This window comes from Hypanus sabinus, assembly GCF_030144855.1.
Source record: "Hypanus sabinus isolate sHypSab1 chromosome 1 unlocalized genomic scaffold, sHypSab1.hap1 SUPER_1_unloc_5, whole genome shotgun sequence".
Taxonomy (NCBI): domain Eukaryota; kingdom Metazoa; phylum Chordata; class Chondrichthyes; order Myliobatiformes; family Dasyatidae; genus Hypanus; species Hypanus sabinus.
In genome coordinates this window covers 238580-265089 of record NW_026778912.1, presented here as the reverse complement: position 1 = coordinate 265089, position 26510 = coordinate 238580, and the positions used below count along the sequence as shown (strand labels likewise).

Genomic DNA, 26510 nt, shown 5'->3' with positions numbered 1-26510 from the left:
ATTTCTCAATCTCCTGGAACCATTCCAGAATCTAGTGATTCTTGAAAGATCATTACTAATGCTCCCACAATCTCCTCAGCCACTCCTTTCAGAACCCTGGGGTGTAAACCATCTGGTCCAGGTGACTTGTCTACCTTCAGATCTTTCAGTCTCCCAAGAATCTTCTCCCTAGTAATGGCAACTTCACACACGTCTGACTCCTGATACTCTGGAACTTCCAGCATACTGCTAGTGTCTTCCACAGCGAAGACTGTTGCAAAATACATATTCAGTTCACCTGTAATTTCCTTGTCCCCCCCCATTACCACCTCCCCAGCATCATTTCCAGCAGTCTAATATCCACTCTTGCCTCTCATTACACTTTATGTATCTGAAGAAACTTTAAGTATCCTTTTTAATATTATTGGTTAACTTACATCCATGTTGCATCTTTACTTTCTGAATGACTTCTTCATTTGCCTTCTGTTGGTTTTTAAAAGCTTCTCAATCCTCTAACATCCACTAATTTTTGCTCTATTATACAGTGGCACTAGAAAGTCCGTGATCCCTGCAGAATCCTTCCCAGCCCAGCACAAGCAGGAGCCAAAATGTGATCAGATCACCACACAAGTCCCAAAACTAGACAATGAGAACCCAATCAAATGAACAGCACCTAGAAACACCACACTTGCTTAACCATTCTCCAAGAAAATTGATCCAATGCCGCATGTATTTTTTGGAAAAAGCATGTGAACCTCTGCTTTCAGTAACTGGTGTGACCTCCCTTGTACAACAATAACTTCAACCAAATGTTTCCAGTAACCGTTATTGGTCCTGCACATCAGCTTACACAAATTTTAGGTTATTCCTCCTTTCAAAACTGCTTCATCCCTGGGACATTGGTGGGCTTCCTTGCTTGAACTGTTTGCTTTACATCCTTTCACAACACTTATATAGGATTAAGGTCAGGACTTTGACTTGGCCTTGCCAAAACACAAATCTTCATCACCAACTTTTCAAAGCACTTCATCACAGTGGACATAAGTGCTTCTGGATGATAATTATTGAAGCAGGTTACTGTGTTCTTAGGCGCCAGTATAACTGAAGCAGGTAGATACCTCAGACTGCTGAAGTGAGAGGTTAAAGATATCAGTGAACCAGCCAGTTGATCAGCGCAGATTATGGAAATTTTGAGCAGCACAATCAAAATGCTGGAGGAATTCAGCAGGTTAGGCAGTATCTGTAGGAAGAAATAAATAGTCGACAATTTGGGCCAAGACTCTGATGTTGACTGTTTATTTCCCTCCATAGATGTTGCCTGACTTGCTGAGTTCTACTGGCATTTTGCGTGTGTTGCTCTGAATTTCCAATATCTGCAGAATCCTCTTGTGTTTACAATACTTTAGGTGTTGTTTAACAAGAATTTTATACATTATTTTATACATTATTTCCTTAAACTTAATTTCCTGACTAATGAAGTCTAAAACACTATGCACCTTCTTAGCAACTTTAAGGGATTTATAGAAGTGGGCCCCAAGAACTCACTCTTCCTTCACACTGCTAAGAATCCTGCCATCAACCCTGTATTCTGCCGTCAAATTTGACCTTACGAAAGTGAATTACTTTTTCGAGTTGAACTCTATGAGCACAGGAGCAATGAAAAACTTACTTGCAGTAGTATCACAGGCACATAGCATCAGATAAGTAGCATTCACAAGAAAAGCACAAATTATACACAATTACTTTTTTTAAGTCTATTGTAATGCGGATTAGTTCTAGCGTTGCTATACTGAGGTAGTGATTAGGATTGTGCTGGCTTGTTCAAGAAATGAATGGTTGAAGAGAAGTAGCTGTTCCTGAACCCAGTGGTGTGGGACTTCAGGCTTCTGTACCTTCTGCCTGATGGGAGCTACGAGTAGATGGCATAGCCTGGAAGGTGGGAATCTTTAATGGTGTATGTCGACTTCTTGAGGCAGTGCCTCCTGTAGATACTACCAATGGTGAGGAGGGATGTGCCTATAATATATTGGCTGAGTCTGCATCTCTGCATCTTCCTATGTTCCTGTGCATTTCATTTGCCATACCAGATCATGATGCAACTAGTCTGGATATCTGTAGAAGTTTGTTAGTATTAAATGGATATGTGGGACGAAAGGGTTAGATTGATCTTGGAGTAGGTTAAGATGTTGGCACAATATCATGGGCGAAAAGGCCTGTACTGTTCTAAACTTCCTAAGAAAGTAAAGCTAGGTGCACATTATCAGTGTGTGGGTTTTTCATTCTCCTAATGACGATGCCTGAGGTGACAAGTATTTGTAGGGCTGCTGCTTATTTAAGATGGATTTAATTTCATTTGCATAATCTGACTGCAATGAAATTAATGCAAATATTTAGCGAACTGAAATCAAAATAGCAAATGCTGGAAACACTCAACACGTTAGGCAGCATCTATAAAGAGAGAGGAACAGTCAATGTTCCAAGCCTGCCACCCTTCATCCCTAATGAGAAAGAGAGATGCATTTCAGTTTTTAGTAGGAAGGAGGGTGTGAGTGCAACATGTAGAAAAAAATGTCTGCAATGGGGTAATTTGAAATTGGGCAAAGTGACCAGTATATTAAGATTGTGTAAAATCTTTGTCATTTGTAAATGGGACCTGCCTAGCATCACCATCTAGGATATCCAGGTAACTGGGATAAGAAAAACTGAACCAATATGTTATGAAATGTGGGAAAATGTCACAAAATCTCAGCAGGTTGGGCAGTGTCTGTGGAGAGAGTAACAGTAACATTTCAGATAAATTCCATGTTCGAGGAAATAAACAAACTTGCTGGGGAAACTCAGTGGGTTGGGCAGCATCTGTGGAGGGAAATGGATAGTCAAAGTCTCCGATTGGGACCCTTTCCCAGACAGAAGGATACAGAGGAAGGATCACAACCTAAAATGTTGTTTGTCCTGTTTGGTCGATATACGCTGCTCTGCATTCACAGGGAATGCTGTAAAGGCCAGCTGTCCTGAAACCCAGGTTATCTTTGACCCACATAAGCTGTGATTTGAGCTTCTGTATGGGTTTCTACTTAGATTGACTGTGTGAAATTATTTTGGACCTGGAGAATTTCCATGAGGAAATAAGACAATTTAGCATGCCATTCCTATAGAATGACTACAAGGTGAAGGAAATCAATCAGGCCCATAAAAAAGCTGACAGAAAAACCGGGAAATCTAACAATGAGGAGGAACCCATCACTACAGCCTGTCTTCCCTATATTTCCAAGGTTCCTGGCAGAATCACCAAGATCCTGAAGAAATGCTGGATTAATACCATCCACAAATCCGTAAGAAAGCTCAGATCACAGCTTGTGAGTCAAAGATGACCAAGGACTCAGGACAGCTGGCACTTACACGATTGTGAATGTGGAGCAGCATATATCGGCCAGACAGGATGCACAGTGGAAACCTGTATCTAGGAACACCATTGAAATAAAACTAGAAGAACAGAGTTTTAATAAAGACGAAGGCCTCGTTCTAAGTAAGAACAGGATTTTGATTGTAAACAAGGTGGGGCATCAGAAACTTGATTGGATGAGGACTAACCAATCAGGAAGAATAGACAATGGGAATATAAATACCACTGGATTAGACGTGCCCAGGCATCATCCTTGATGAAGATGACAGAGTTTGTCATTGAAATGTCAGTTAAAATTGATACCTGTACCCAGCTGGAAGCCTGAGAAGAGTTTATAAGTAGAAGAAATTTATTATCAGTGACTTAATTGATGAGAAATCTCTTGTTCTGTGGCAGCAATACAGTACCAAAACATAACATCACTAAATATTACAAAAATAAGTAAATAGTTCAAAAAGGAAAGATGAGTTAGTGTTCACGGAACATTATGAAACATGATAGCAGAGGGGAAGAAACTATTCTTTGACCGTTGGGTGTGGGTCATCATGCTCTTGTACTTCTTCCCTGATGGTAGTAATTTGAGGGCATGTCCCAAATGGTGAGGATCCTTCATGATGTGCGCTGCCACCTTAAGGCACCATCTATTGAAGATGTTCTCAATGGAGGGGACACTTGTGCTTGTGATGGAAATAACTGATTCTGCAGCCTCTTGTCATCGCTCATGGCATCCCGTATAAATCGTTTCACTGCTAATGGCCAGTAGGTGGTGGTGGTGATGTGCCACCGGAACTAAGCTGAAGAGAACATTGCTGTATTTATTCAGTTCTGACTCCATCCCCTTTAGAATTTTAATCCTTGAACTGCAGCTGGGTGCTGAACTCCCATGAACGTTGCAGACCCTGAACTACTTCATCATGGTCAATTCCACATGTGAAAAACTTTGTTTCGCATGCTGTCCATACAGATTAAAATAATACTGTTACAGAAGTGCAGTGCAGGTAGACAATAAGGTGCCAGGTCATTTTACAGGCATAGCATTTAAAGTTTTAAAATGGATGTCAGGCTGTCCCAGGATTGGATGTCCATGTGAACAGGGGGCATTAGGGTCGGTCAGTCAGCAAGCTTGGAATGCGGGTCATGTCATCAGAATCAGGTTTAATATCTCTAGCATATGTCATGAAATATATCGCAATACATAATACTGGGATATATATATATTAAAAATTAAATTAAATAAGCAGTGCAAAGAGAGATTTTACAAAAGGGAGCGTCTAGTCTGGGGTTGATACCAAAGATCGAAACCCAAAGGTCAATCGGACATCCAGGTGTCGAAACCCAATGGCCAAAACTTGGAGACTGGAAGCCTGTTCTGGAGTTGGAGGACTGTCCATATGTGTGAGGTAAGGGGCTTGTTTTGCTGCTGTTGTTTTGTTGTGTTCTGTCAAGGTCTGCGGCATGCTGTGCTGATGCCAGAAGGTGTCAGGGCGCTTGTGGGCTACTGCAGCATGTCCTCAGGTGTGTTGGTTGTTAATACAAATGGCACATTTCACTGTACTGTATGTTTCCACATGATAAATTATTCTGAATCTGAATCTAGAATTCAGATTTAAAAGATTAGAACAGTAATAGAAGTAATGAGTAAATACGTAGAGAAGCACACATGCAGACTGCTGGAGAAACTCAGCAGGCCAGGCAGCATCTATGGAAAAGAATAAACAGTTGATATTTCAGGCTGAGACTTTTCATCAGGACTCTTTTCCACAGATCCTGCCTGGTCTGCTGAGTTCCTCCAGGATTTTGTTTGTGTTGCTTGGATTTCTGGCATCTGCAGATCTTCCTCTTTGAGATCTGTAGAGAATAGTTTGCAACAAGGTGCCACACTCCAGTACCATTGTTCTCTGATTAATATTAATTAAATTTACAGGTACATCGAGTTACTGCAGGGAGAAACAAGTCTCTGGTCAAGAGTAGAGAGGTCATGTTGCAACTCCACAAATCTCTGGTGAGACCACACTTAGAGTATTGTGTTCAGTTCTAGTCACCTCATTATAGGAAGGATGTGGAAGCTATGGAGAGGGTTCAGAGGAGACCCACCAGGATGTTCCCTGGATTGGAAAACAAGTTTTATGAAGCAAGGTCAGCAGAGCTGGGACTTTTCTCTTTGGACCATAGAAGGATGAGAGGGGACTTGATAGAGGTCTACAAGATTATGAGAGGCATAGATAGGGTGGATAGCCAGTACCTGTTTCCCAGGGCATGAATAGCAAGAACCAGAGGGCATATGTACAAAGTTAAGGGAGGGAAGTTTAGGGGAGACATCAGGGGTAAGTTTTTTACACAGAGGATTGTGGGTGCCTGGAATGACTTGCCAGGGATGGTGGTGGAGGCTAAAACATTAGGGGTTTTAAGGGCCTATAGGACAGGCACACGGATGAAAGGAAAATAGAGAGTTACGGGATAGTGTGAGTTTAGTACTTTTTTTAAGGAACATATGGGTTGGCACAACATTGAGGGCCGAAGGGCCTGTACTGTGCTGTAGTATTTTAGTGTCTAGTGTGTAGAAACAAAATGCATAATAATGTGGTACAGTTACAGAGAAATTCTGGTCCAGGCAGAAAATAAAGTGCAAGGGCCAGAAGGAAGTGGATTAAAAGGTCCATCTTATACAATACTTTAGGTTCAGGCAAAATCCTTTATGTATTGACAGTGTTAATGGAGTCAATCTCTAGTTCTCGGTGATCTGCCACTTTAATTTTGCTCCCCATTCCCACACCAACAAGTCTGTCCTCGCCCTCCTCACTGTCATGGTGAGACTCAAAAGCAAACTAAAGGAACAGCATCTCGTATCTCTCCCCCAACAATCAGTAATCTACAACCCCAAGCACTGAGTTCCCCAACTTTCAGTAACCTGCTCCCTCAGCCCCTTTTCTCTCTCCTCCAGGTCAATGCAGTATCCGCAGTCTCTTGTGTCTTGGTATTAAAGGAGGAAATTTTGTGGGAAGTTATGTGGGTGGTAGTATAGTGAACTGTTTGGACCTCACTGGGAATCAGATTCAGGTTTCATATGAGTGACAAATTTGTTGATTTGCAGCAGCAGTAGGTTGCAACACATACTAATTCTTTTAAAACTATAAATTACAATAATAAATATATTTTGAAAAATTAAATAAGTAGTGCAAGAGGCGAGCAAAAAATGTTGAGGTATGTCCATTCAGAAATATGGTGGCGGGGGGATAAAAGCTGTGTCTTCAGTTTCCTGTTCCACTTCTTGATGGAAGGAATAAGAAGAGGTCATGTCCTAGGTGATGGAGGTCATTAATGATGGATGCCACCTTTTCGAGGCATCACCTTTTGAAGATGTCCTCAATGCTGGGTGACCAGCACCCATGATGAAGCCAGCTGAGCTTGCAACTTTCTATAGTTTTTCATAGTCCTGTGCAGTGACCCCTCTATCCCAGAAAGTGATGCAACTAGTTAGAATGCTCTCCATAGTACATTTTTGGAAATTTGCATGAGTCTTTGGTGACAGCTTCCCACACCTTAAGGAGCAGAGATTTTTCATGGTATTTGATGTAGTTTTACCTGAAAGAATCCAGATTCCACAAGCCTGAATTGTATTCTTGGAAATGTAAATTTAGACTGAACCCATCCCATCATTGTGGGGGAATCACAGAATCATCTGTCACCATGTGGGTGAATCACTGACAGACTCCGTCCTGTCATCGTGTGGGTGAATCACAGACACAGACCCCGTCCCGTCACCATGTGGGGAATCACAGACACAGACCACGTCCTGTCACTGTGTGAGAGAATCACAGACACAGACCCCGTCCTGTCACTGTGAGAGAATCACAGACACAGACCCCATTCCATCACCGTGTGGGGGAATCCCAGACACAGACCCCATCCCGTCACCGTGTGGAGGAATCACAGACACAGACCCCGTCCCGTCACCATGTGGAGGAATCACAGACACAGACCCCGTCCCGTCACTGTGTGAGGGAATCACAGACACAGACCCCGTCCCGTCACCGTGCGGGGGATTAACAGACACAGACCCCGTCCCGTCCCCGTGTGGAGGGATCACAGACACAGACCCCGTCCCGTCACTGTGTGAGAAAATCACAGACACAGACCCCATCCCGTCATCGTGTGGGGGAATCACAGACACAGACCCCGTCCTGTCACCTTGCGGGGGAATCACAGACACAGACCCCGTCCCGTCGCAGTGTGGGGGAATCACAGACACAGACCCCGTCCCATCACCATGTGGGGGTATCACAGACACAGACCCTGTCCCATCACCGTGTGGGGGAATCACAGATACAGACCCCATCCCGTCACCGTGTGGGGAATCACAGACACAGACCCTGTCCCGTCACCGTGTGGGGGAAACACAGACACAGACCCCGTCCCGTCATCGTGTGGGGGTATCACAGACACAGACCCTGTCCCATCTCCGTGTGGGGGAATCACAGATACAGACCCCATCCCGTCACCGTGTGGGGAATCACAGACACAGACCCTGTCCCGTCACCGTGTGGGGGAAACACAGACACAGACCCCGTCCCGTCATCGTGTGGGGGTATCACAGACACAGACCCTGTCCCGTCACAGTGCGGGGGAATCACAGACACAGACCCCGTCCTGTCACCATGTGGGGGAATCACAGATACAGACCCCGTCCCATCACCGTCTGGGGAATCACAGACACAGACCCCGTCCCGTCACCGTCTGGGGAATCACAGACACAGACCCTGTCCCATCACTGTGTGGGGAATAACTGACACAGACCCTGTCCCATCACCATGTGGGGGAATCACAGATACAGACCCCGTCCCGTCACCATGTGGGGGTATCACCGACACAGACCCTGTCCCGTCACAGTGCGGGGGAATCACAGACACAGACCCCGTCCCATCACCGTGTGGGGGAATCACAGACACAGACCCCGTCCCGTCACTATGTGAGAGAATCACAGACACAGACCCCGTCCCGTCATCATGTGGGGGTATCACAGACACAGACCCTGTCCCGTCACAGTGTGGGGAATCACAGACACAGACCCCGTCCCGTCACCGTGTGGGGGAATCACAGATACAGACCCCGTCCCGTCACCGTGTGGGGAATCACAGACACAGACCCCGTCCCGTCACCGTTTGGGGAATCACAGACACAGACCCCGTCCGGTCACCGTCTGGGGGTATCACAGACACAGACCCTGTCCCGTCATCGTGTGGGGGTATCACAGACACAGACCCGGTCCCATCACCGTGTGGGGGAATCACAGACACAGACCCCGTCCCGTCACCGTGTGGGGAATCACAGACACAGACCCCGTCCCATCACCGTGTGGGGGAATCACAGACACAGACCCCGTCCCGTCATCGTGTGGGGGTATCACAGACACAGACCCTGTCCCGACACAGTGTGGGGTAATCACAGACACAGACCCCGTCCCGTCACAATGTGGGGGAATCACAGACACAGACCCCGTCCCGTCACCGTCTGGGGAATCACAGACACAGACCCCATCCCGTCACCGTGACGGGGAATCACAGTCACAGACCCTGTCCCGTCACCGTGTGGGGAATCACAGACACAGACCCCGTCCCGTCACCATGTGGGGAATCACAGACACAGACCCCGTCCTGTCACTGTGTGAGAGAATCACAAACACAGACCCCGTCCCGTCACCATGTGGGGAATCACAGACACAGACCCCGTCCTGTCACTGTGTGAGAGAATCACAGACACAGACCCCGTCCTGTCACTGTGTGAGAGAATCACAGACACAGACCCCATTCCATCACCGTGTGGGGGAATCCCAGACACAGACCCCATCCCGTCACCGTGTGGAGGAATCACAGACACAGACCCCGTCCCGTCACCGTGCGGGGGAACCACAGACACAGACCCCGTCCCGTCACAGTGTGGGGGAATCACAGACACAGACCCCGTCCCGTCACCGTGTGGGGAATCACAGACACAGACCCCGTCCCGTCACCGTGTGGGGGTATCACAGACACAGACCCCGTCCCATCACCGTGTGGGGGAATCACAGACACAGACCCCGTCCTGTCACTGTGTGAGAGAATCACAGACACAGACCCCGTCCTGTCACTGTGTGAGAGAATCACAGACACAGACCCCATTCCATCACCGTGTGGGGGAATCCCAGACACAGACCCCATCCCGTCACCGTGTGGAGGAATCACAGACACAGACCCCGTCCCGTCACCGTGCGGGGGAACCACAGACACAGACCCCGTCCCGTCACAGTGTGGGGGAATCACAGACACAGACCCCGTCCCGTCACCGTATGGGGAATCACAGACACAGACCCCGTCCCGTCACCGTGTGGGGGTATCACAGACACAGACCCCGTCCCATCACCGTGTGGGGGAATCACAGATACAGACCCCATCCCGTCACCGTGTGGGGAATCACAGACACAGACCCTGTCCCATCACCGTGTGGGGGTATCACAGACACAGACCTCGTCCCGTCACGGTGTGAGAGAATCACAGACACAGACCCCATCCCATCACCGTGTGGGGAATCACAGACACAGGCCCCGTACCATCACCATGCGGGGGATTAACAGACACAGACCCCGTCCTGTCACCATGTGGGGGAATCACAGACACGGACCCCGTCCTGTCACCATGTGGGGGAATCACAGACCCCGTCCCGTCACCGTGCAGTGGATTAACAGACACAGACCCCGTCCCGTCACTGTGTGAGAGAATCACAAACACAGACCCCGTCCTATCTCTGTGTGAGTGAATCACAGACACAGACCCCGTCCAGTCATCATGTGGGGGTATCACAGACACAGACCCCGTCCCGTCACTGTGTGAGAGAATCACAAACACAGACCCCGTCCTATCTCTGTGTGAGAGAATCACAGACACAGACCCCGTCCCGTCATCATGTGGGGGTGTCACAGACACAGACCCTGTCCCGTCACCGTGAGGGGGAATCACAGACACAGACCCCGTCCCGTCACTATGTGAGAGAATCACAGACACAGACCCCGTCCCGTCACCGTGTGGGGGTATCACAGACACAGACCCCGTCCCGTCACTGTGTGAGAGAATCACAAACACAGACCCTGTCCTATCTCTGTGTGAGAGAATCACAGACACAGACCCCGTCCCGTCACTGTGTGAGAGAATCACAAACACAGACCCCATCCTATCTCTGTGTGAGAGAATCACAGACACAGACCCTGTCCCGTCACCGTGCGGGGGAATCACAGACACAGACCCTGTCCCGTCACAGTGTGGGGGAATCACAGATACAGACCCCGTCCCCTCACCGTGTGGGTGAATCACAGACACAGACCTCGTCCCGTCACTGATTGAGAGAATCACAGACACAGACCCCGTCCCGTCACCGTGTGGGGGAATCACAGACACAGACCCCGTCCCGTCACCGTGTGGGGGAATCACAGACACAGACCCCGTCCTGTCGCCATGTGGGGGAATCACAGACCCCGTCCCGTCATCGTGTTGGGGTATCACAGACACAGACCCCGTCCCGTCACCTTCTGGGGGAATCACAGACACAGACCCCATCCCATCATCATGTGGGGGTATCACAGACACAGACCCTGTCCCGTCACATTGTGGGGGAATCACAGACACAGACCCCGTCCCGTCACTGTGTGAGAGAATCACAAACACAGACCCCATCCTATCTCTGTGTGAGAGAATCACAGACACAGACCCTGTCCCGTCACCGTGTGGGGGAATCACAGACACAGACCCTGTCCCGTCACAGTGTGGGGGAATCACAGATACAGACCCCGTCCCCTCACCGTGTGGGTGAATCACAGACACAGACCTCGTCCCGTCACTGATTGAGAGAATCACAGACACAGACCCCGTCCCGTCACCGTGTGGGGGAATCACAGACACAGACCCCGTCCTGTCGCCATGTGGGGGAATCACAGACCCCGTCCCGTCATCGTGTAGGGGTATCACAGACACAGACCCCGTCCCGTCACCTTCTGGGGGAATCACAGACACAGACCCCATCCCATCATCATGTGGGGGTATCACAGACACAGACCCTGTCCCGTCACATTGTGGGGGAATCACAGACACAGACCCCGTCCCGTCACTGTGTGAGAGAATCACAAACACAGACCCCATCCTATCTCTGTGTGAGAGAATCACAGACACAGACCCTGTCCCGTCACCGTGTGGGGGAATCACAGACACAGACCCTGTCCCGTCACAGTGTGGGGGAATCACAGATACAGACCCCGTCCCCTCACCGTGTGGGTGAATCACAGACACAGACCTCGTCCCGTCACTGATTGAGAGAATCACAGACACAGACCCCGTCCCGTCACCGTGTGGGGGAATCACAGACACAGACCCCGTCCCGTCACCGTCTGGGGAATCACAGACACAGACCCCGTCCCGTCACCGTGTGGGGGAATCACAGACACAGACCCCGTCCTGTCGCCATGTGGGGGAATCACAGACCCCGTCCCGTCATCGTGTAGGGGTATCACAGACACAGACCCCGTCCCGTCACCGTCTGGGGGAATCACAGACACAGACCCCATCCCTTCATCGTGTGGGGGTATCACAGACACAGACCCTGTCCCGTCACAGTGTGGGGGAATCACAGACACAGACCCCGTCCCGTCACTATGTGAGAGAATCACAGACACAGACCCCGTTCCGTCATCGTGTGGGGGAATCACAGACACAGACCTCGTCCCGTCACCGTGTGGGGAATCACAGACACAGACCCCGTCCCGTCACCGTGTGGGGGTATCACAGACACAGACCCCGTCCCATCACCGTGTGGGGGAATCACAGACACAGACCCCGTCCTGTCACTGTGTGAGAGAATCACAGACACCGACCCCGTCCTGTCACTGTGTGAGAGAATCACAGACACAGACCCCATTCCATCACCGTGTGGGGGAATCCCAGACACAGACCCCATCCCGTCACCGTGTGGAGGAATCACAGACACAGACCCCGTCCCGTCACCGTGCGGGGGAACCACAGACACAGACCCCGTCCCGTCACAGTGTGGGGGAATCACAGACACAGACCCCGTCCCGTCACCGTGTGGGGAATCACAGACACAGACCCCGTCCCGTCACCGTGTGGGGGTATCACAGACACAGACCCCGTCCCATCACCGTGTGGGGGAATCACAGATACAGACCCCATCCCGTCACCGTGTGGGGAATCACAGACACAGACCCTGTCCCATCACCGTGTGGGGGTATCACAGACACAGACCTCGTCCCGTCACGGTGTGAGAGAATCACAGACACAGACCCCATCCCATCACCGTGTGGGGAATCACAGACACAGACCCCGTACCATCACCATGCGGGGGATTAACAGACACAGTCCCCGTCCTGTCACCATGTGGGGGAATCACAGACACGGACCCCGTCCTGTCACCATGTGGGGGAATCACAGACCCCGTCCCGTCACCGTGCAGTGGATTAACAGACACAGACCCCGTCCCGTCACTGTGTGAGAGAATCACAAACACAGACCCCGTCCTATCTCTGTGTGAGTGAATCACAGACACAGACCCCGTCCAGTCATCATGTGGGGGTATCACAGACACAGACCCCGTCCCGTCACTGTGTGAGAGAATCACAAACACAGACCCCGTCCTATCTCTGTGTGAGAGAATCACAGACACAGACCCCGTCCCGTCATCATGTGGGGGTGTCACAGACACAGACCCTGTCCCGTCACCGTGAGGGGGAATCACAGACACAGACCCCGTCCCGTCACTATGTGAGAGAATCACAGACACAGACCCCGTCCCGTCACCGTGTGGGGGTATCACAGACACAGACCCCGTCCCGTCACTGTGTGAGAGAATCACAAACACAGACCCTGTCCTATCTCTGTGTGAGAGAATCACAGACACAGACCCCGTCCCGTCACTGTGTGAGAGAATCACAAACACAGACCCCATCCCGTCACCGTGTGGAGGAATCACAGACACAGACCCCGTCCCGTCACCGTGCGGGGGAACCACAGACACAGACCCCGTCCCGTCACAGTGTGGGGGAATCACAGACACAGACCCCGTCCCGTCACCGTGTGGGGAATCACAGACACAGACCCCGTCCCGTCACCGTGTGGGGGTATCACAGACACAGACCCCGTCCCATCACCGTGTGGGGGAATCACAGACACAGACCCCGTCCTGTCACTGTGTGAGAGAATCACAGACACAGACCCCGTCCTGTCACTGTGTGAGAGAATCACAGACACAGACCCCATTCCATCACCGTGTGGGGGAATCCCAGACACAGACCCCATCCCGTCACCGTGTGGAGGAATCACAGACACAGACCCCGTCCCGTCACCATGTGGGGAATCACAGACACAGACCCCGTCCTGTCACTGTGTGAGAGAATCACAGACACAGACCCCGTCCTGTCACTGTGAGAGAATCACAGACACAGACCCCATTCCATCACCGTGTGGGGGAATCCCAGACACAGACCCCATCCCGTCACCGTGTGGAGGAATCACAGACACAGACCCCGTCCCGTCATCGTGTGAGGGAATCACAGACACAGACCCCGTCCCGTCACCATGTGGAGGAATCACAGACACAGACCCCGTCCCGTCACTGTGTGAGGGAATCACAGACACAGACCCCGTCCCGTCACCGTGCGGGGGATTAACAGACACAGACCCCGTCCCGTCCCCGTGTGAGAGAATCACAGACACAGACCCCGTCCCGTCACCGTGTGGAGGGATCACAGACACAGACCCCGTCCCGTCACTGTGTGAGAGAATCACAGACACAGACCCCATCCCGTCAACGTGTGGGGGAATCACAGACACAGACCCCGTCCTGTCACCTTGCGGGGGAATCACAGACACAGACCCCGTCCCGTCACAGTGTGGGGGAATCACAGACACAGACCCCGTCCCGTCACAGTGTGGGGGAATCACAGACACAGACCCCGTCCCATCACCATGTGGGGGTATCACAGACACAGACCCTGTCCCATCACCGTGTGGGGGAATCACAGATACAGACCCCATCCCGTCACCGTGTGGGGAATCACAGACACAGACCCTGTCCCGTCACCGTGTGGGGGAAACACAGACACAGACCCTGTCCCGTCACAGTGCGGGGGAATCACAGACACAGACCCCGTCCTGTCACCATGTGGGGGAATCACAGATACAGACCCCGTCCCATCACCGTCTGGGGAATCACAGACACAGACCCCGTCCCGTCACCGTCTGGGGAATCACAGACACAGACCCTGTCCCATCACTGTGTGGGGAATAACTGACACAGACCCTGTCCCATCACCATGTGGGGGAATCACAGATACAGACCCCGTCCCGTCACCGTGTGGGGGTATCACCGACACAGACCCTGTCCCGTCACAGTGCGGGGGAATCACAGACACAGACCCCGTCCCATCACCGTGTGGGGGAATCACAGACACAGACCCCGTCCCGTCACTATGTGAGAGAATCACAGACACAGACCCCGTCCCGTCATCATGTGGGGGTATCACAGACACAGACCCTGTCCCGTCACAGTGTGGGGAATCACAGACACAGACCCCGTCCCGTCACCGTGTGGGGGAATCACAGATACAGACCCCGTCCCGTCACCGTGTGGGGAATCACAGACACAGACCCCGTCCCGTCACCGTTTGGGGAATCACAGACACAGACCCCGTCCGGTCACCGTCTGGGGGTATCACAGACACAGACCCTGTCCCGTCATCGTGTGGGGGTATCACAGACACAGACCCGGTCCCATCACCGTGTGGGGGAATCACAGACACAGACCCCGTCCCGTCACCGTGTGGGGAATCACAGACACAGACCCCGTCCCATCACCGTGTGGGGGAATCACAGACACAGACCCCGTCCCGTCATCGTGTGGGGGTATCACAGACACAGACCCTGTCCCGTCACAGTGTGGGGTAATCACAGACACAGACCCCGTCCCGTCACAATGTGGGGGAATCACAGACACAGACCCCGTCCCGTCACCGTCTGGGGAATCACAGACACAGACCCCATCCCGTCACCGTGACGGGGAATCACAGTCACAGACCCTGTCCCGTCACCGTGTGGGGAATCACAGACACAGACCCCGTCCCGTCACCATGTGGGGAATCACAGACACAGACCCCGTCCTGTCACTGTGTGAGAGAATCACAAACACAGACCCCGTCCCGTCACCATGTGGGGAATCACAGACACAGACCCCGTCCTGTCACTGTGTGAGAGAATCACAGACACAGACCCCGTCCTGTCACTGTGTGAGAGAATCACAGACACAGACCCCATTCCATCACCGTGTGGGGGAATCCCAGACACAGACCCCATCCCGTCACCGTGTGGAGGAATCACAGACACAGACCCCGTCCCGTCACCGTGCGGGGGAACCACAGACACAGACCCCGTCCCGTCACAGTGTGGGGGAATCACAGACACAGACCCCGTCCCGTCACCGTGTGGGGAATCACAGACACAGACCCCGTCCCGTCACCGTGTGGGGGTATCACAGACACAGACCCCGTCCCATCACCGTGTGGGGGAATCACAGACACAGACCCCGTCCTGTCACTGTGTGAGAGAATCACAGACACAGACCCCGTCCTGTCACTGTGTGAGAGAATCACAGACACAGACCCCATTCCATCACCGTGTGGGGGAATCCCAGACACAGACCCCATCCCGTCACCGTGTGGAGGAATCACAGACACAGACCCCGTCCCGTCACCGTGCGGGGGAACCACAGACACAGACCCCGTCCCGTCACAGTGTGGGGGAATCACAGACACAGACCCCGTCCCGTCACCGTATGGGGAATCACAGACACAGACCCCGTCCCGTCACCGTGTGGGGGTATCACAGACACAGACCCCGTCCCATCACCGTGTGGGGGAATCACAGATACAGACCCCATCCCGTCACCGTGTGGGGAATCACAGACACAGACCCTGTCCCATCACCGTGTGGGGGTATCACAGACACAGACCTCGTCCCGTCACGGTGTGAGAGAATCACAGACACAGACCCCGTCCCATCACCGTGTGGGGGAATCACAGACACAGACCCCATCCCATCACCGTGTGGGGAATCACAGACACAGACCCCGTCCCGTCACCGTGTGGAGGAATCACAGACACAGACCCCGTCCCGTCATCGTGTGAGGGAATCACAGACACAGACCCCGTCCCGTCACCATGTGGAGGAATCACAGACACAGACCCCGTCCCGTCACTGTGTGAGGGAATCACAGACACAGACCCCGTCCCGTCACCGTGCGGGGGATTAACAGACACAGACCCCGTCCCGTCCCCGTGTGAGAGAATCACAGACACAGACCCCGTCCCGTCACCGTGTGGAGGGATCACAGACACAGACCCCGTCCCGTCACTGTGTGAGAGAATCACAGACACAGACCCCATCCCGTCAACGTGTGGGGGAATCACAGACACAGACCCCGTTCTGTCACCTTGCGGGGGAATCACAGACACAGACCCCGTCCCGTCACAGTGTGGGGGAATCACAGACACAGACCCCGTCCCGTCACAGTGTGGGGGAATCACAGACACAGACCCCGTCCCATCACCATGTGGGGGTATCACAGACACAGACCCTGTCCCATCACCGTGTGGCCGAATCACAGATACAGACCCCATCCCGTCACCGTGTGGGGAATCACAGACACAGACCCTGTCCCGTCACCGTGTGGGGGAAACACAGACACAGACCCTGTCCCGTCACAGTGCGGGGGAATCACAGACACAGACCCCGTCCTGTCACCATGTGGGGGAATCACAGATACAGACCCCGTCCCATCACCGTCTGAGGAATCACAGACACAGACCCCGTCCCGTCACCGTCTGGGGAATCACAGACACAGACCCTGTCCCATCACTGTGTGGGGAATAACTGACACAGACCCTGTCCCATCACCATGTGGGGGAATCACAGATACAGACCCCGTCCCGTCACCGTGTGGGGGAATCACAGACACAGACCCCGTCCCATCACCGTGTGGGGGAATCACAGACACAGACCCCGTCCCGTCACTATGTGAGAGAATCACAGACACAGACCCCGTCCCGTCATCATGTGGGGGTATCACAGACACAGACCCTGTCCCGTCACAGTGTGGGGAATCACAGACACAGACCCCGTCCCGTCACCGTGTGGGGGAATCACAGATACAGACCCCGTCCCGTCACCGTGTGGGGAATCACAGACACAGACCCCGTCCCGTCACCGTTTGGGGGTATCACAGACACAGACCCTGTCCCGTCATCGTGTGGGGGTATCACGGACACAGACCCGGTCCCATCACCGTGTGGGGGAATCACAGACACAGACCCCGTCCCGTCACCGTGTAGGGAATCACAGACACAGACCCCGTCCCATCACCGTGTGGGGGAATCACAGACACAGACCCCGTCCCGTCATCGTGTGGGGGTATCACAGACACAGACCCTGTCCCGTCACAGTGTGGGGTAATCACAGACACAGACCCCGTCCCGTCACAATGTGGGGGAATCACAGACACAGACCCCGTCCCGTCACCGTCTGGGGAATCACAGACACAGACCCCATCCCGTCACCGTGACGGGGAATCACAGTCACAGACCCTGTCCCGTCACCGTGTGGGGAATCACAGACACAGACCCCGTCCCGTCACCATGTGGGGAATCACAGACACAGACCCCGTCCTGTCACTGTGTGAGAGAATCACAAACACAGACCCCGTCCCGTCACCATGTGGGGAATCACAGACATCAGACCCCGTCCTGTCACTGTGTGAGAGAATCACAGACACAGACCCCGTCCTGTCACTGTGTGAGAGAATCACAGACACAGACCCCATTCCATCACCGTGTGGGGGAATCCCAGACACAGACCCCATCCCGTCACCGTGTGGAGGAATCACAGACACAGACCCCGTCCCGTCACCGTGCGGGGGAACCACAGACACAGACCCCGTCCCGTCACAGTGTGGGGGAATCACAGACACAGACCCCGTCCCGTCACCGTGTGGGGAATCACAGACACAGACCCCGTCCCGTCACCGTGTGGGGGTATCACAGACACAGACCCCGTCCCATCACCGTGTGGGGGAATCACAGACACAGACCCCGTCCTGTCACTGTGTGAGAGAATCACAGACACAGACCCCGTCCTGTCACTGTGTGAGAGAATCACAGACACAGACCCCATTCCATCACCGTGTGGGGGAATCCCAGACACAGACCCCATCCCGTCACCGTGTGGAGGAATCACAGACACAGACCCCGTCCCGTCACCGTGCGGGGGAACCACAGACACAGACCCCGTCCCGTCACAGTGTGGGGGAATCACAGACACAGACCCCGTCCCGTCACCGTATGGGGAATCACAGACACAGACCCCGTCCCGTCACCGTGTGGGGGTATCACAGACACAGACCCCGTCCCATCACCGTGTGGGGGAATCACAGATACAGACCCCATCCCGTCACCGTGTGGGGAATCACAGACACAGACCCTGTCCCATCACCGTGTGGAGGTATCACAGACACAGACCTCGTCCCGTCACGGTGTGAGAGAATCACAGACACAGACCCCGTCCCATCACCGTGTGGGGGAATCACAGACACAGACCCCATCCCATCACCGTGTGGGGAATCACAGACACAGACCCCGTACCATCACCATGCGGGGGATTAACAGACACAGACCCCGTCCTATCACCATGTGGGGGAATCACAGACACGGACCCCGTCCTGTCACCATGTGGGGGAATCACAGACCCCGTCCCGTCACCGTGCAGTGGATTAACAGACACAGACCCCGTCCCGTCACTGTGTGAGAGAATCACAAACACAGACCCCGTCCCGTCACCGTGTGGGGGAATCACAGACACAGACCCCGTCCCGTCACTGTGTGAGAGAATCACAGACACAGACCCCGTCCCGTCACCGTGTGGGGGTATCACAGACACAGACCCCGTCCCGTCACTGTGTGAGAGAATCACAAACACAGACCCCGTCCTATCTCTGTGTGAGAGAATCACAGACACAGACCCTGTCCCGTCACAGTGTGGGGGAATCACAGACACAGACCCCGTCCCGTCACTGTGTGAGAGAATCACAAACACAGACCCCGTCCCGTCACTGTGTGAGAGAATCACAAACACAGACCCCATCCTATCTCTGTGTGAGAGAATCACAGACACAGACCCTGTCCCGTCACCGTGCGGGGGAATCACAGACACAGACCCTGTCCCGTCACAGTGTGGGGGAATCACAGATACAGACCCCGTCCCCTCACCGTGTGGGTGAATCACAGACACAGACCTCGTCCCGTCACTGATTGAGAGAATCACTGACACAGACCCCGTCCCGTCACCGTGTGGGGGAATCACAGACACAGACCCCGTCCTGTCGCCATGTGGGGGAATCACAGACCCCGTCCCGTCATCGTGTAGGGGTATCACAGACACAGACCCCGTCCCGTCACCGTCTGGGGGAATCACAGACACAGACCCCATCCCATCATCATGTGGGGGTATCACAGACACAGACCCCGTCCCGTCATCATGTGGGGGTATCACAGACACAGACCCCGTCCCGTCACAGTGTGGGGGAATCACAAACACAGACCCCGTCCCGTCACAGTGTGGGGGAATCACAGACACAGACCCCGTCCCGTCACTGTGTGAGAGAATCACAAACACAGACCCCGTCCCGTCACAGTGTGGGGGAATCACAGACACAGACCCCGTCCCGTCACTGTGTGAGAGAATCACAAACACAGACCCCGTCCCATTACTGTGTGAGAGAATCACAGACACAGACCCCGTTCCGTCATCGTGTGGGGGAATCACAGACACAGACCTCGTCCCGTCACTGTGTGAGAGAATCACAGACACAGACCCCATCCCATCACCGTGTGGGGAATCACAGACACAGACCCCGTACCATCACCATGCGGGGGATTAACAGACACAGACCCCGTCCTGTCACCGTGTGGGGGTATCACAGACACAGACCCCGTCCCGTCATCGTGTGGGGGTATCACAGACACAGACCCCGTCCTGTCACCGTGTGGGGGAATCACAGACACAGACCCCGTCCCGTCACCGTCTGGGGAATCACAGACACAGACCCCGTCCCATCACCGTGTGGGGGAATCACAGACACAGACCCGGTCCCGTCACAATGTGAGAGAATCACAGACACAGACCCCGTCCCGTCATCGTGTGGGGGTATCACAGACACAGACCCTGTCCCGTCACCGTGTGGGGGAATCACAGACACAGACCCCGTCCCGTCACCGTGTGGGGGAATCACAGACACAGACCCCGTCCCGTCACCGTGTGGGGGAATCACAGACACAGACCCCGTCCCGTCACCGTGTGGGGGAATCACAGACACAGACCCTGTCCCGTCACAGTGTGGGGAATCACAGACACAGACCCCGTCCCGTCACCGTGTGGGGGAATCACAGATACAGACCCCGTCCCGTCACCGTGTGGGGAATCACAGACACAGACCCCGTCCCGTCACCGTGTGTAGAATCACAGCCACAGACCCCGTCCCGTCACCGTGTGGGGGTATCACAGACACAGACCCTGTCCCATCACAGTGTGGGGGAATCACAGACACAGACCCTGTCCCGTCACCATGTGGGGAATCACAGACACAGACCCCGTCCTGTCACTGTGTGAGAGAATCACAGACACAGACCCCGTCCTGTCACTGTGAGAGAATCACAGACACAGACCCCATTCCATCACCGTGTGGGGGAATCCCAGACACAGACCCCATCCCGTCACCGTGTGGAGGAATCACAGACACAGACCCCGTCCCGTCACCATGTGGAGGAATCACAGACACAGACCCCGTCCCGTCACTGTGTGAGGGAATCACAGACACAGACCCCGTCCCGTCACCGTGCGGGGGATTAACAGACACAGACCCCGTCCCGTCCCCGTGTGAGAGAATCACAGACACAGACCCCGTCCCATCACCGTGTGGAGGGATCACAGACACAGACCCCGTCCCGTCACTGTGTGAGAGAATCACAGACACAGACCCCATCCCGTCAACGTGTGGGGGAATCACAGACACAGACCCCGTCCTGTCACCTTGCGGGGGAATCACAGACACAGACCCCGTCCCGTCACAGTGTGGGGGAATCACAGACACAGACCCCGTCCCGTCACAGTGTGGGGGAATCACAGACACAGACCCCGTCCCATCACCATGTGGGGGTATCACAGACACAGACCCTGTCCCATCACCGTGTGGGGGAATCACAGATACAGACCCCATCCCGTCACCGTGTGGGGAATCACAGACACAGACCCTGTCCCGTCACCGTGTGGGGGAAACACAGACACAGACCCTGTCCCGTCACAGTGCGGGGGAATCACAGACACAGACCCCGTCCTGTCACCATGTGGGGGAATCACAGATACAGACCCCGTCCCATCACCGTCTGGGGAATCACAGACACAGACCCCGTCCCGTCACCGTCTGGGGAATCACAGACACAGACCCTGTCCCATCACTGTGTGGGGAATAACTGACACAGACCCTGTCCCATCACCATGTGGGGGAATCACAGATACAGACCCCGTCCCGTCACCGTGTGGGGGTATCACCGACACAGACCCTGTCCCGTCACAGTGCGGGGGAATCACAGACACAGACCCCGTCCCATCACCGTATGGGGGAATCACAGACACAGACCCCGTCCCGTCACTATGTGAGAGAATCACAGACACAGACCCCGTCCCGTCATCATGTGGGGGTATCACAGACACAGACCCTGTCCCGTCACAGTGTGGGGTAATCACAGACACAGACCCCGTCCCGTCACCGTCTGGGGGAATCACAGACACAGACCCCGTCCCGTCACCGTCTGGGGAATCACAGACACAGACCCCATCCCGTCACCGTGACGGGGAATCACAGTCACAGACCCCGTCCAGTCACCGTGTGGGGAATCACAGACACAGACCCCGTCCCATCACCGTGTGGGGGAATCACAAACACAGACCCCGTCCCGTCACCGTGTGGGGGTATCACAGACACAGACCCCGTCCCGTCACCATGTGGGGAATCACAGACACAGACCCCGTCCTGTCACTGTGTGAGAGAATCACAAACACAGACCCCGTCCCGTCACCATGTGGGGAATCACAGACACAGACCCCGTCCTGTCACTGTGTGAGAGAATCACAGACACAGACCCCATTCCATCACCGTGTGGGGGAATCCCAGACACAGACCCCATCCCGTCACCGTGTGGAGGAATCACATACACAGACCCCGTCCCGTCACCGTGCGGGGGAACCACAGACACAGACCCCGTCCCGTCACAGTGTGGGGGAATCACAGACACAGACCCCGTCCCGTCACCGTGTGGGGAATCACAGACACAGACCCCGTCCCGTCACCGTGTGGGGGTATCACAGACACAGACCCCGTCCCATCACCGTGTGGGGGTATCACAGACACAGACTCCGTCCCATCACCGTGTGGGGGAATCACAGATACAGACCCCATCCCGTCACCGTGTGGGGAATCACAGACACAGACCCCGTCCCGTCACCGTGTGGGGAATCACAGACACAGACCCTGTCCCATCACCGTGTGGGGGTATCACAGACACAGACTTCGTCCCGTCACGGTGTGAGAGAATCACAGACACAGACCCCATCCCATCACCGTGTGGGGAATCACAGACACAGACCCCGTACCATCACCATGCGGGGGATTAACAGACACAGACCCCGTCCTGTCACCATGTGGGGGAATCACAGACACGGACCCCGTCCTGTCACCATGTGGGGGAATCACAGACCCCGTCACCGTGCGGTGGATTAACAGACACAGACCCCGTCCCGTCACTGTGTGAGAGAATCACAAACACAGACCCCGTCCTATCTCTGTGTGAGAGAATCACAGACACAGACCCCGTCCAGTCATCATGTGGGGGTATCACAGACACAGACCCCGTCCCGTCACTGTGTGAGAGAATCACAAACACAGACCCCGTCCTAGCTCTGTGTGAGAGAATCACAGACACAGACCCCGTCCCGTCATCATGTGGGGGTGTCACAGACACAGACCCTGTCCCGTCACCGTGTGGGGGAATCACAGACACAGACCCCGTCCCGTCACTGTGTGGGAGAATCACAAACACAGACCCCGTACCATCACCATGCGGGAGATTAACAGACACAGTCCCCGTCCTGTCACCATGTGGGGAAATCACAGACATGGACCCCGTCCTGTCACCATGTGGGGGAATCACAGACCCCGTCCCGTCACCGTGCGGGGGATTAACAGACACAGACCCGGTCCAGTCACTGTGTGAGAGAATCACAAACACAGACCCCGTCCCGTCACTGTGTGAGAGAATCACAAACACAGACCCCGTCCTGTGTCTGTGTGAGAGAATCACAGACACAGACCCCGTCCCGTCATCATGTGGGGGTATCACAGACACAGACCCTGTCCCGTCATCATGTGGGGGTATCACAGACACAGAATCCATCCCGTCACTGTGTGAGAGAATCTCAAACACAGACCCCGTCCCGTCACTGTGTGGGAGAATCACAGACACAGACCCCGTCCTGTCTCTGTGTGAGAGAATCACAGACACAGACCCCGTCCCGTCACTGTGTGGGAGAATCACAGACACAGACCCCGTCCTGTCACTGTGTGAGAGAATCACAGACACAGACCCCATCCCATCACCGTGTGGGGGTATCACAGACACAGACCCTGTCCCGTCATCGTGTGGGGGTATCACAGACACAGACCCTGTCCCGTCACCGTGTGGGGGAATCACAGTTACAGACCCCGTCCCGTCACCGTGTGGGGTATCACACACACAGACCCCGTCCCGTCACCGTGTGGGGGTATCACAGACACAGACCCTGTCCCGTCACCGTGTGGGGGAATCACAGACACAGACCCCGTCCCTTCATCGTGTGGGGGTATCACAGACACAGACCCTGTCCCGTCACAGTGCGGGGGAATCACAGACACAGACCCCGTCCCGTCACCATGTGGGGGAATCACAGATACAGACCCCGTCCCGTCACCGTTTGGGGAATCACAGACACAGACCCCGTCCCGTCACCGTGTGGGGAATCACAGACATAGACCCCATCCCATCACCGTGTGGGGGAATCACAGACACAGACCCTGTCCCGTCATCGTGTGGGGGTATCACAGACACAGACCCTGTCCCGTCACCGTGTGGGGGAATCACAGACACAGACCCCGTCCCGTCACCGTGTGGGGGTATCACAGACACAGACCCCGTCCCGTCACCATGTGGGGAATCACAGACACAGACCCCGTCCCGTCACCATGTGGGGGAATCACAGATACAGACCCCGTCCCGTCACCGTCTGGGGAATCACAGACACAGACCCCGTCCTGTCACTGTGTGAGAGAATCACAGACACAGACCCCATTCCATCACCGTGTGGGGGAATCCCAGACACAGACCCCATCCCGTCACCGTGTGGAGGAATCACAGACACAGACCCCGTCCCGTCACCGTGCGGGGGAACCACAGACACAGACCCCGTCCCGTCACAGTGTGGGGGAATCACAGACACAGACCCCGTCCCATCACCGTGTGGGGAATCACAGACACAGACCCCGTCCCGTCACCGTGTGGGGGTATCACAGACACAGACCCCGTCCCGTCACCGTGTGGGGGTATCACAGACACAGACTCCGTCCCATCACCGTGTGGGGGAATCACAGATACAGACCCCATCCCGTCACCGTGTGGGGAATCACAGACACAGACCCTGTCCCATCACCGGGTGGGGGTATCACAGACACAGACTTCGTCCCGTCACGGTGTGAGAGAATCACAGACACAGACCCCATCCCATCACCGTGTGGGGAATCACAGACACAGACCCCGTACCATCACCATGCGGGGGATTAACAGACACAGACCCCGTCCTGTCACCATGTGGGGGAATCACAGACACGGACCCCGTCCTGTCACCATGTGGGGGAATCACAGACCCCGTCCCGTCACCGTGCGGTGGATTAACAGACACAGACCCCGTCCCGTCACTGTGTGAGAGAATCACAAACACAGACCCCGTCCTATCTCTGTGTGAGAGAATCACAGACACAGACCCCGTCCAGTCATCATGTGGGGGTATCACAGACACAGACCCCGTCCCGTCACTGTGTGAGAGAATCACAAACACAGACCCCGTCCTAGCTCTGTGTGAGAGAATCACAGACACAGACCCCGTCCCGTCATCATGTGGGGGTGTCACAGACACAGACCCTGTCCCGTCACCGTGTGGGGGAATCACAGACACAGACCCCGTCCCGTCACTGTGTGGGAGAATCACAAACACAGACCCCGTACCATCACCATGCGGGAGATTAACAGACACAGTCCCCGTCCTGTCACCATGTGGGGAAATCACAGACATGGACCCCGTCCTGTCACCATGTGGGGGAATCACAGACCCCGTCCCGTCACCGTGCGGGGGATTAACAGACACAGACCCCGTCCAGTCACTGTGTGAGAGAATCACAAACACAGACCCCGTCCCGTCACTGTGTGAGAGAATCACAAACACAGACCCCGTCCTGTGTCTGTGTGAGAGAATCACAGACACAGACCCCGTCCCGTCATCATGTGGGGGTATCACAGACACAGACCCTGTCCCGTCATCATGTGGGGGTATCACAGACACAGAATCCATCCCGTCACTGTGTGAGAGAATCTCAAACACAGACCCCGTCCCGTCACTGTGTGGGAGAATCACAGACACAGACCCCGTCCTGTCTCTGTGTGAGAGAATCACAGACACAGACCCCGTCCCGTCACTGTGTGGGAGAATCACAGACACAGACCCCGTCCTGTCACTGTGTGAGAGAATCACAGACACAGACCCCATCCCATCACCGTGTGGGGGTATCACAGACACAGACCCTGTCCCGTCATCGTGTGGGGGTATCACAGACACAGACCCTGTCCCGTCACCGTGTGGGGGAATCACAGTTACAGACCCCGTCCCGTCACCGTGTGGGGTATCACACACACAGA

At 54.4% G+C, this 26510-nt stretch overlaps 1 long non-coding RNA gene across 1 annotated transcript in view; it reads left to right on the top strand.

Moving 5' to 3' along the window:
* The first annotated feature begins 4326 nt into the window (after positions 1-4326).
* The window catches only part of LOC132385408 (uncharacterized), a 62697-nt gene continuing 40513 nt past the window's right edge, over positions 4327-26510 (top strand). The window contains exons 1-2 of the long non-coding RNA XR_009509178.1: positions 4327-4782; positions 5307-5384. This is a non-coding gene — a long non-coding RNA (uncharacterized LOC132385408). The remainder of the gene's footprint in view (positions 4783-5306; positions 5385-26510) is intronic.